We start from the raw sequence: 10,503 nt of genomic DNA, 5'->3' as shown, positions 1-10,503 counted from the left end.
GGGGACCTAAATCTTTCAAGTCAATATGTGGTATAGAATGGCTTTTATGGTCATTGGCAAGTGGCTGTGAATTCACATCAACAAAAGTAACATAATTCAGACCAGGAGAGAGGAAGAAATCAAAGTGTAACAAGGCTTGCCTTGTAAAAAGGCATAGGCACTGGCTTGGAAACAGCCTTGAACAGTAACACCTGACCCAAATGCTCTGGCTCCCGGGAGAGAGTTCAGATCACAATTTGCATTGGGATGTTTCAGTTCCCCTTTACTCTATACATCTAACACATTTTGCACTTTAAAGGGTTCCATATATTCTATGACTTCACCACCGAGGCACCAGAACACCTCAAATTTTGATGCACTTATTTTTTTAACCCTGTGGGATAAGGAATACTTAGGCAGAGACATTACTTACATTTACACAGACAACTTGCACCCAGAATATCAAGAGTGTTTAATCATGCTGGCACCAAAGCAGGAAAGTCATTAGTCCATAAAGTTTGAATTTCAGCACAGTAGCTCTGGCAGTCCTTGGGAAGCAAGCCAGCATCCCAGATCCACCTCAGGGCATGCCAGCTCATCTCATGTATGTGTTCCAGGCTCAGCCTTAAGAGAAAGCAACTTGATGCTACACACAAGATTCAGGCTGAGGTAAAAATGACAAAACAAAATCACTGTCTCCCTCAAGCCCTCACCTCCCTCAGGCACATCTTTAAACATCTCTCCAAATTTTCATTGCAAGAACTTTTTCAATGCCTGGGCGATATTCCTGTGTTTCATGCCTGATACCTTTGGGCTCTTTTACAATTTATCAGGGGACAAAAAAAGGCTTTTTACTCCAACAGTTCAACAGTTATTCCCATGTGAAGTAAGAGGAGAGAAGGGAAGCACTATTTAGAATTATTTTCAGTCTTCCCACCTACTACAACTGAACAGGCAGCTACCAGGCAGAAAAACCGTCTCAGGTTTGGATTTTCCACACTTCTAAATTGATATAATGCCATATAAAATGCAAATCTGGTCCAAGTCATCCCACACTATGTTTATATTTCAAAGACACATCCCAGAACACACCTATGTTGTACTATGTTATAAGGATGTTTTTCATAATAGTGTGAAAGATCCTCTGGTCCACTCACAAATAATATTAATTCATTTTTCTTATTATTTTAAAGGGGATAAATGTAATGATATTAATTTTTTTTTTTTTTACTTTACTTTTCTGTCATGAAAATTTCCTTTGAATGTCAGAGAACAACTTTTGTGACTGGGTTTAGTTCTGTGACACACCAAATATCATAGTGGGCAAAAAGAAGTTTCATCAGACCCAAAACTATCTCCCTACTTTAAAAGTTACTGTTTGTGGTCATTGTTTAAAAAAAAAAAAAAAAAAAAAAAAAAAAAAAAAAAAAAAAGATAAGAAATATTCCTCTGTTACACAAAACTGAAAAGAATATTACTATTGTATAGGATGATCTTTTCTTCTACCTAGTTTTCCAAACCTTTTATAAATCTAACTACACTTTGGGCACTACAAAAACTTCTGACAATGAAGTTGCATTTCCAGAGTTGAAATGCACTGTGTAAGAAAAATGCTTCCTTACTTTTACCTTAAGCTAGCAGCATGATAATTTCCTCAACTGGCCTTCAGTTCTTCCAACATTGTTAATAGAAAACATTGAGTTCATCTACTTTTTTATTTGATATACTCTGTAATTTTGTCCCTCATTCATTTTTTCTCCCTGAAGACCAACAATCCTAGCCTAATTGCTCTTCACACAAAAACTTCATATCTAATCCTTGCTGCCTTTGTCTGTTTCAACAATTTCTCTTTTTGAAAAAGGGAGGACAGAACTTCATACAGTATTCAGGACACGAGTTGATCCTGGTTTGATATAGAAGAAAAGTTATATCAACTATTCTGTTATTGATGTTTTCTTTGTTGTTCCTATGATCTCCAGCTTCCACTGAGCACCACTTGGCACTCAGCTAACCATCATAATTAATTTCCAAAATATTTGTACCTCATTTATGAACCCATGGCTGTGTAAAAATAATTAGGATTATGCTTTCTTGCACCTATTGCTTTTCAATTATCAGCATTGAATTTTGTCTCCCATTTTATCTCTGACCACTCAAAATCACATGTTCAGTTGATCCTTTTGTTGTCAGTGTTAGTTTCTATCACTTTGAAGAATTCTGTAAAATCAGCAAACTTTGTCACCTCGTTAAGTTCTTGATTTTCCAAATAATTTATAATTGTGATGAAAAGTGCAGTTCTTATGAAGCTTCCCTCTTAATCTGTACTGGCAAATTCTTTGCAATATGAAAGGCATTTAACTATCCCAACGCTATACTCCCTATCTTTTCACCTAGTGTTGGGCTTTTCTCCAGAAATTCAGTTGATCTTGGATGCTTTTGGCAAGAATTTCACTCAGGATTCCAGGTCCATTTCCTCAGATGCAAAGGAGTAGAATGGAGTTGTTTTTGTTTCAGAGAAAAGCCACTTCTCTGACCTCCCAGAAAGCAGAAGCAGAGCAGCAAAGTAAACCCACATCTGTCTGGTGCTGCCTCCTTTATGTGCCACTTTGAACACAGTCAGGACAACAGTCATACTGGGTTCAGACATGCATTCACCAATATTTCCCAGAGAAAGGGAGTAGGAATGCAGACCTCAAAACAACCACCAGTCAGTGTAACCCATCACTGCTCAACTACTTGGAAACATTCCCATATTTCTCCACAGGCTTCCAGTATATCAGAAAACCCATGATAATCTCCACTGCACATCTTAAATTTCTATACAATTTCTATTTAAACTATTTTTTCTTTTTCTAGTCTGATTTACATACATAGCACTGAGATATATTAGCTGAATTGATGTTTTTTAGCTTTATGGGACAGCTATTTGTCCTTTTTCTCTGGTCTAAACTTCCTCCTTCGTTACTGCCTGTCCTTGCATTTTCTACTAGGAAATGCTTAGTTTAACAAACCAAGTAAATGGTCTTCCAAATTTGGATAAGCCCATCCAAAATCAGAAAGAAAGAAAGACTTGTTCGTAAAAAACCCCTGATGTTTAGTAAATCAGCACTTTCCTTCATAATATATTTTCAATTCCTAATCAAAAGGAGTATTTTACCTAGGTGAATCAAAGCATATCTATGCCTACTCCTGCTCTTCTTTATGGCTACACCATTTCAGCAATTCCCATTTTCCCTAAGCATGCTGAGGGTATGAAGAGACATTAAAACTTAGTGTTGTGTCAACGTTGTGCAGGTGTATTGACTTCTTTGGCTTTCATGCTGACTCTGCAGTGATAAAAATGAGACAAACCAGTGGGTAAAAACTACATAGAGATATAATAACCAACCTGCTTCCTCTCTACTCATCTCTGTCTCCATGGTACTGAAAATCTCACTGATTCAGCCTGGGGAAAAAAATTTTTCCGTAATCCTACAAGAGTTTACAATCTACCACACAAATCAAAGTAATATGGTAATCAGCAGATAAGCACAATAACACATGTGGAGTTAAATGAAGTCTCTTGTTCTCTCATGGGGAGGAAGAGAGAGACTTATTTGTTCAATATACCATTATAAACTTATCTAGTTTTAGGAAGAAAAAAAAAACCAGAGAGCACTTCCTAAATTCTTGTATTTTGCCTTTTTTTTTTCTGGTGAAACTTATTGATGAATAATTTAGGACTGTTTCTCAGCTATTCTCCTCTGTCTATAAAAATGTAATCTGATTTAATTATGTGTCATCACAGCAATAACAGTAAAAGAAATCCACTCCAGGGATGAGTAGAGCATATAGTGTTTTATTAAAAGTCCAAAAGACATTATTTTAATTTATACAAAGTAGATCTTAGCACTTGAAACACTTTTATTCATAAAATTGTTTCCAAGAATTTCAGAGGCCTCCTACCAGTAAGGGGAGTTGCACAGCAGATGAACAGAAAGGGTAGTGGCAGCCTTGGTTAAAGGCTGTCAGGTTGATTGTGAGGATTTTATGCACTCATTTGAGAAGTTAAGATTGTTAAGGAATATTTTATGCATCAGAAACAGAGAAGATGATGGAAAACTTCTATTAACCTAAGGCAAATCTATTTAGTTGACCCCTATCCATGTCACGTCAACAAATCCATGCTGCACAATTAATTAAAAAAACAAAATTAGCAACAGCTTTTACTGTTGTTTCTTCAGTCAAGTGGAGAAACTTGTAGCTACCATTTCAAATAAGATCACACCAAGACAGCATGTAAAGTTATCTCTTAAACTCCAAGTCATGTACACATTTTCATCAGAAGCACAGTAGGTTGGATACATACATGTAGGAAAAAAATTAGGGAGGCCAAAGCTCAGTTTGAACTCAAAGTGGTGACTTCTGTAAAGGACAATGAAAAGTCTTTCTGTAAATACATTAATGGTAAAAGGAAAGGTAAGGCTAACCTTTGCTCTCTACTGGATAAGGGAGGGAACTTAGTAACTGCAGATGAAGAGAAGGCAGAAGTGCTTAATGCCTTCTTTGTCTCAGTTTTCAGTGGGAAGTCAACTTGCCTACAGGACAACTGTCCTCCTGGGCTGGTAGATGGTGTCAGGGAACAGAATGGTTCCCCCATTATCCAAGAGGAGGCAGTCAGAGAACTGCTGAGATGCTTGGACATACATAAATCTATGGGCCCAGATGGGATCCATCCCAAGGTGATGAGGGAGCTGGCAGATGAGCGTGGAAAGCCACTTTCCATAATTTACAATCAGTCCTGGCTCACTGGTGAGGTTCCAGATGATTGGAAACTGGCCAATGTGACACCCATTCATAAAAAAGAGTGGGAAGGAGGATCCCAGTAATTATAGACTAGTCAGCCTGACCTCAGTACCTGGCAAGATAATGGAACACTTTATACTGAGTCTCATCATGCAGCACCTACAGGATGACCAGGGCACCAGACCCAGCCAGCACGGGTTTAGGAGGGGTAGGTCATGTTTGACCAACCTGATCTCCTTTTATGACCAGGTGACCCACCTGGTGGATGCAGGAAGGGCTGTGGATGTTGTCTATTCGGACTTCAGCAAGGCTTTTGACACTTTCACCCACAGCGTAGTCCCGGAAAAGCTGGCAGCCTGGGGCTTGGACAGGAGCACTCTTTGCTGGGTTAAGAACTGGCTGGATGGCCGGGCCCAGAGAGTGGTGGTGAATGGTGCTGCATCCGTCTGGTGGCCAGGCACCAGTGGGGTTCCTCAGGGGTCTGTGCTGGGACCAGTTCTGTTCAGTGTTTTCATTGATGACATGGATGAGGCTATTGAATCTTTCATTCGTAAATTTGCGGGTGACATTAACCTGGGGGCATGCGTTGATCTGTTAAAAGGGAGGAGGGCTCTGCAGAGAGATCTGGAGTGGTTGGATCGATGGGCAGAGTCTAACAAAATAAAGTTTTATGAGTCCAAGTGTCAAGTCCTGCACTCTGGCCACAATAACCCCCTGCAGCATTATAGGCTGGGAACAGTGTGGCTGGACGGTGCCCAGGAGGAAAGGGACCTGGGGGTTCTGTTCAGCAGACGGCTGAACATGAGCCAGCAGTGTGCCCTGGTGGCCAAGAGGGCCAATGGCATCCTGGCCAATATCAGGAATGGTGTGGCCAGCAGGAGCAGGGAGGTTATTCTTCCCCTGTACTCAGCACTGGTGAGGCCACACCTTGAGTATTGTGTCCAGTGCTGGCCCCTCAGTTTAGGAAGGATGTTGAGATGCTTGAGCGTGTCCAGAGGAGGGCAAAAAAGCTGGTGAAGGGTTTGGAAAACAAGCCATACAAAGAACAGCTGAGGGAGCTGGGGTTGTTTAGCCTGGAGAAAAGGAGACTCAGAGGTGACCTTATCACTCTCTATAACTTTCTGAAGGGAGGTTTTAGACATCTGGGGGTTGGTCTCTTTCTCCAGGTGGCAGCTGAAAAAACGAGAGGACACAGTGTTAAGCTGCATAAAGGGAAATATAGGTTGGATATTAGGAAGAAGTTTTTCACAGAAAGGGTGATTAAATACTGGAAGAGTCTCGCCAGGGAGGTGGTGGAGTCACCATCCCTGAATGTGTTTAAAAGGAAACTGGATGTGGCACTTGATACCATGACCTAGTTGAGGTGTTAGGGCTGGGTTGGACTCGATGATCTTGAAGGTCTTATCCAACCTACACATTCCGTGATTCTGTGATTCTGTGATACACAGTGACTCAGAGGTATAAAGTCATAGCAGTGCAGCCAAGGGCAGTAAACATTCCATCAACTTGGACAGAGGATAGAATTTTTATTTTCTTAAGGTACAGTAGCACATATAATCAAACAGACATTCTGCTGCTAAACAATAATAATTGGGGTGACTGAAACTAAAAATTGTATGTCTGAGAGAGATGAGCAACCAGAAAAAATAAAACCAGAAGCTTTCCTGCTCTGCATGCACAACCTTTCTTCTGTGAAAACTCCAGAGCTCCACTGAAAAAAGGCATATTCAGAAAAATTTGCATCATAGTTATACAACCTTTGTACCCAGGTCACAGATGCCTAGGGAGTTTGTTGCATTTCCTCATGGAGAAGGGACTCACAGCCAGGTAACAAAGATGGCCGTACTGTGTAAAAACAGAAGTTTAACAATCAAAAAAATTGCTTCTGTCCCCAGAGACTTTATACAAAGTAGCTGTGTTTTTCAGCGCAGATCATCTACCTATTCTGAGATGCAATTTCTAAAGCACGGAAGGATAAAAATTCAAATATTAGTGCAGGAAAACAGGAATTACATCTAACATATGTTCATTATTACTTATACTTCCCTAGAACTACCATGATTTGATTCTAAGATAATCCACACAGTTATCTTTCCCTTGTTAGACCTTTTATCTTGTAAGTTTATACCAGACACCCATTGCTCAGAGGGCTGCAGTTATTGCAAAAGGGCCTGAATTTTGTTCAACAATTTAAAGTTACTTTTAAAAGTTCAAATGGACCAAGATAAAAAGTGAAGCTCAGCATTCAAAAATCAGCCACAGTTTGGGTCAATCAATTAAAACCCTTCATGCCTTGTATTCAAGAGGAGAAATTAGGAGAACCTTCTGAAGGGCAAACAACTAGACAATGCAATTGGCAAGTGTGACCCAGCCTCTGTAATCACACTGGGACAGAGAGTTTGTGCCTGCCCTCTTCACTGAAGAGCTTTTTGAAGACCGTCAAGTTGTGTCACTTAACACTTGCCAGCCATTGGCTTCCTCTTCTTCTTCTCATTTCAGAGAAAAGACAGATTATTGCCATTCTTTCGTCATGGCTAAATAATTAATGTATTGGACTACCTATTCATGTCACAGTCTCAACAACAGCATTTGTGTTATTTCTTCTTCTGGAAATATATGCAACATAGAAGTACTATTGTAATATAGACTAAAAGCTGGTTTCATCTAAACTGAAATCCCTTTGCATATAGTCTGTCCCAATCAGTAATCCTTCAGGAGGTTTACAAGCAGATTTCTGCTCAGATAACAGTTTTAGGGAAAAACTCATAGAGGTTTTCAAGATATTGAAGGTAGTTCAAACTATGATGAAATCTTGCTTTGTATTATTACAAAATCAACTCACTGCAAACAACATGTAACAAATATGTGAAGTCTGTTATATACCATTTCCTTAGTGTTATCAGGCTTTCACACATTCAGAAGTAAAGCAGGAAATTGTAAAGTATAAGACACTTCAAGTTTTGGATGACTCTTTTTCTTTTTCTTTTTCTTTTTTTTTATTTTTAGGTTCAGAAAAAGCATGTTTATAAACAGTCAAAGGGCAGAATGAATGTAACTAGCTATGCTAATTGCATTGCTGGTTTCATTGCATATCACAAGGGAACAAAGAGAAGATAAAAATGGCATAAAGCAATGGAACCAGGGAAAGAGACGAAAAAAGGAAAGTACCACGACAGTCTGAAAGAGCTGCTGTGGCAGAAGGAGACAATCCACTGATAAGTTGGTGCTGAAAAGAAACAGAAATGAGTGGCCTGAATTGATGGGTGTCCTTTCTACATTTAGCAATGCAGAGTTCAGCTGAAGCAAATTGAGTGCAGGCTGTAATGTCAGAGCCATGCATAGAAAAAAAAAAGTTTCAAATGCACAGTAGTGTTCTGTAGACTCACAATTGTCTTTTTTTCCTCCGCTTTCAGCTTTGATTCCCCCTTTACTATTTGATTGACTTGTTTCTTTAATAGACATGAAGGTGGAAGTGGAGCTAATAGGAAGATAATTTTGTCTTGAGTGTTTATAAAATACAGCATTTCTGGAAAGAATTGATGTTTGCTGGTAGGATTTCCTGCTTTCTCTTTGACCCCATTCTATGCTGTAGGTTGCCTGTCAGTAGAGTGCTGGATAAATAGGATCTTGGGCACCTAATTTGGACACCAAAGTTTAAGCAACAAGAACTTTCTTTGCAAACCTTCTAAGGGACCTTTTTTTCTCTAGACTGCTAAAATGAAAGACTGTGGCACAGCACATGGACAAGTCAAGCAGAATGAGTGTTGGCTATTTGTTGGCTGGTATTTTGGCATGTTTTATGGGGAAAATCAGCATGCAGATAATGAACAGTCATTTCACATGTTCTAAAACATATGTCAACTTGTATAAACTTGTATTTGATTACATGATTTTGTTACAAAAAATAATTTAGGTCAAGAAAGAAACGTGAAAGAACAGGACTTTGGCAGCACAATTCTGGTTTGTTACATCAGCCAACATGCAGATATAATTTATTAGAAATTGATGCATGTCGCATTTGCAGCATCTTTCTGGGGCTGAGGGAATTTCAGGGCACAATAAACACAGGCCATCAAAACCTCCTAAGGCTAAATGTATGGATCAGATGTTCCTAAACTCTCTGCCAATACGATCACTATTGTTTAAAAAGTTTTAAGGAATTAATGTGGTTGCTCAGATTCTCACAAGGAACCGACAAAGGCTCATTACTAGTTGATGGGAGATTAATGTTGTGGAAAGAGGAGAGACTTCATGAAATTATTTATTAGCTTGCATGAGACATCTCTGAGATGGAATGAGAATACAAAAGGGGTTAAAGATTGCTGCAAAGTCTCCTACTGAGATAACTTTTTATACAAAAGGGTAAGTGCTAAATAGCTTTCAAGCACTGCCTCACCTGACAAGGTTGGAAAAGTAGGTATTATCTGAAAGGCAGACCATACTTTTCAGAAGTAAGGAGGATGATTCTCTTTTGGCTTGCAAATGTCTACCTATCAGACAGGAGGGGATTTAAATGGGAGGGTTCATCTGTCTGCTGCTGAGACAGACTTACTGCGAACAATTTTAACAGAGAGCAAAAAATATTCTGTGGAAAAGACAGATAAAATAGCAGGAGTTCATCTTTTTTCCATTACAGTCTCACATCTTTGCCTCTCCTATTCCTCCTCCCCCCTACAACCCCCCTCCCCCCAAAAAAAAAGAAAAAAAAATAAAATAGAAAATTCTGAAGATAATTCTCCATCATCATCATCACTAGGAGCTTCTGGATTAATGCTAGTTTTAAAGCCAGTATCCTTAATAAACTTTCTTTATTAAACACATGGGATTAGAGCCTTTAGGTCATTAATTTCAGACTAGCAGCTCACAGGAACAGCTGGGGACAAGTCTGTGGGCTTGGAGTTCTCTATTTGGAGCTTTACAATCCAAAAGGAAAAGCTGCCCTCTAGGACAAAATGAAGTATTTATGAAGTCATGCACTATACATTGGGTTTTCTGGAGTCCCATTTCCATGCCAAGCTCTGGAGATTTTCTACTGTCCTAAGGGATTGGGTTTTTCCAGGGAAGCATTAATTAAAACAAAGGAAATTTCAAAAGGTAGGGAAGCAGCCTGAGCACATAGGACAAGTCTAAAGTGACAAGGCCATGACTTGCCCTGGATGCTGTTAGAAAGGGATCTACTCTGCTCACCTAACAATATTTTAGGTGTTGATCATAGAATGGTCAAAGTAAGCAAGAATTGGACACAGAAGTGTAGCTGTTGCCCCACCAGTGCTAAGCAGAGGTGAAGGATCACCTCTCTTGACCTTTTGGTGTGAGGGCGCTTTGCCGGGTCATGGTCATCTTGCTGACCATCAGGACCTCAAGCTGCTTTTCATTCAGTCAGCCCGCAGAATGTTCTGATGAGTGGGGTTAGCCCTCCTGAGGTGCAGAGCTTGGCAATACCCCACGCTGAACTTGTCCAGATTCCTCTCTGCCCATTTCTCCAGTCTGCCAAGACCTCTCTGAAGGTGAAACAACGACCTGGTGTGCCTAGTCCCATCAGCTTAGATCATCTACAAACTGGCTGAGGGTAAATTCCATCTGCCTGCATATTCCCAGTAAGGTTAGGAAAGCTCTACTCCATACTATGTGCGTGGTGCCTTAAGATATTAGCTTTTATATTTTACAGATCATGCACTGCATTAGTTTATAATTCTGAACTCCACATAGAGTGTTAGTTACTCTCTTCACATGTTAGTT

Source organism: Chamaea fasciata, unplaced genomic scaffold, assembly GCF_029207755.1.
Source record: "Chamaea fasciata isolate MVZ Bird 193981 ecotype frontalis unplaced genomic scaffold, bChaFas1.0.hap1 SCAF_3, whole genome shotgun sequence".
Classification (NCBI taxonomy): Eukaryota; Metazoa; Chordata; class Aves; order Passeriformes; family Sylviidae; genus Chamaea; species Chamaea fasciata.
Note: the sequence above shows the minus strand (reverse complement) of the source record.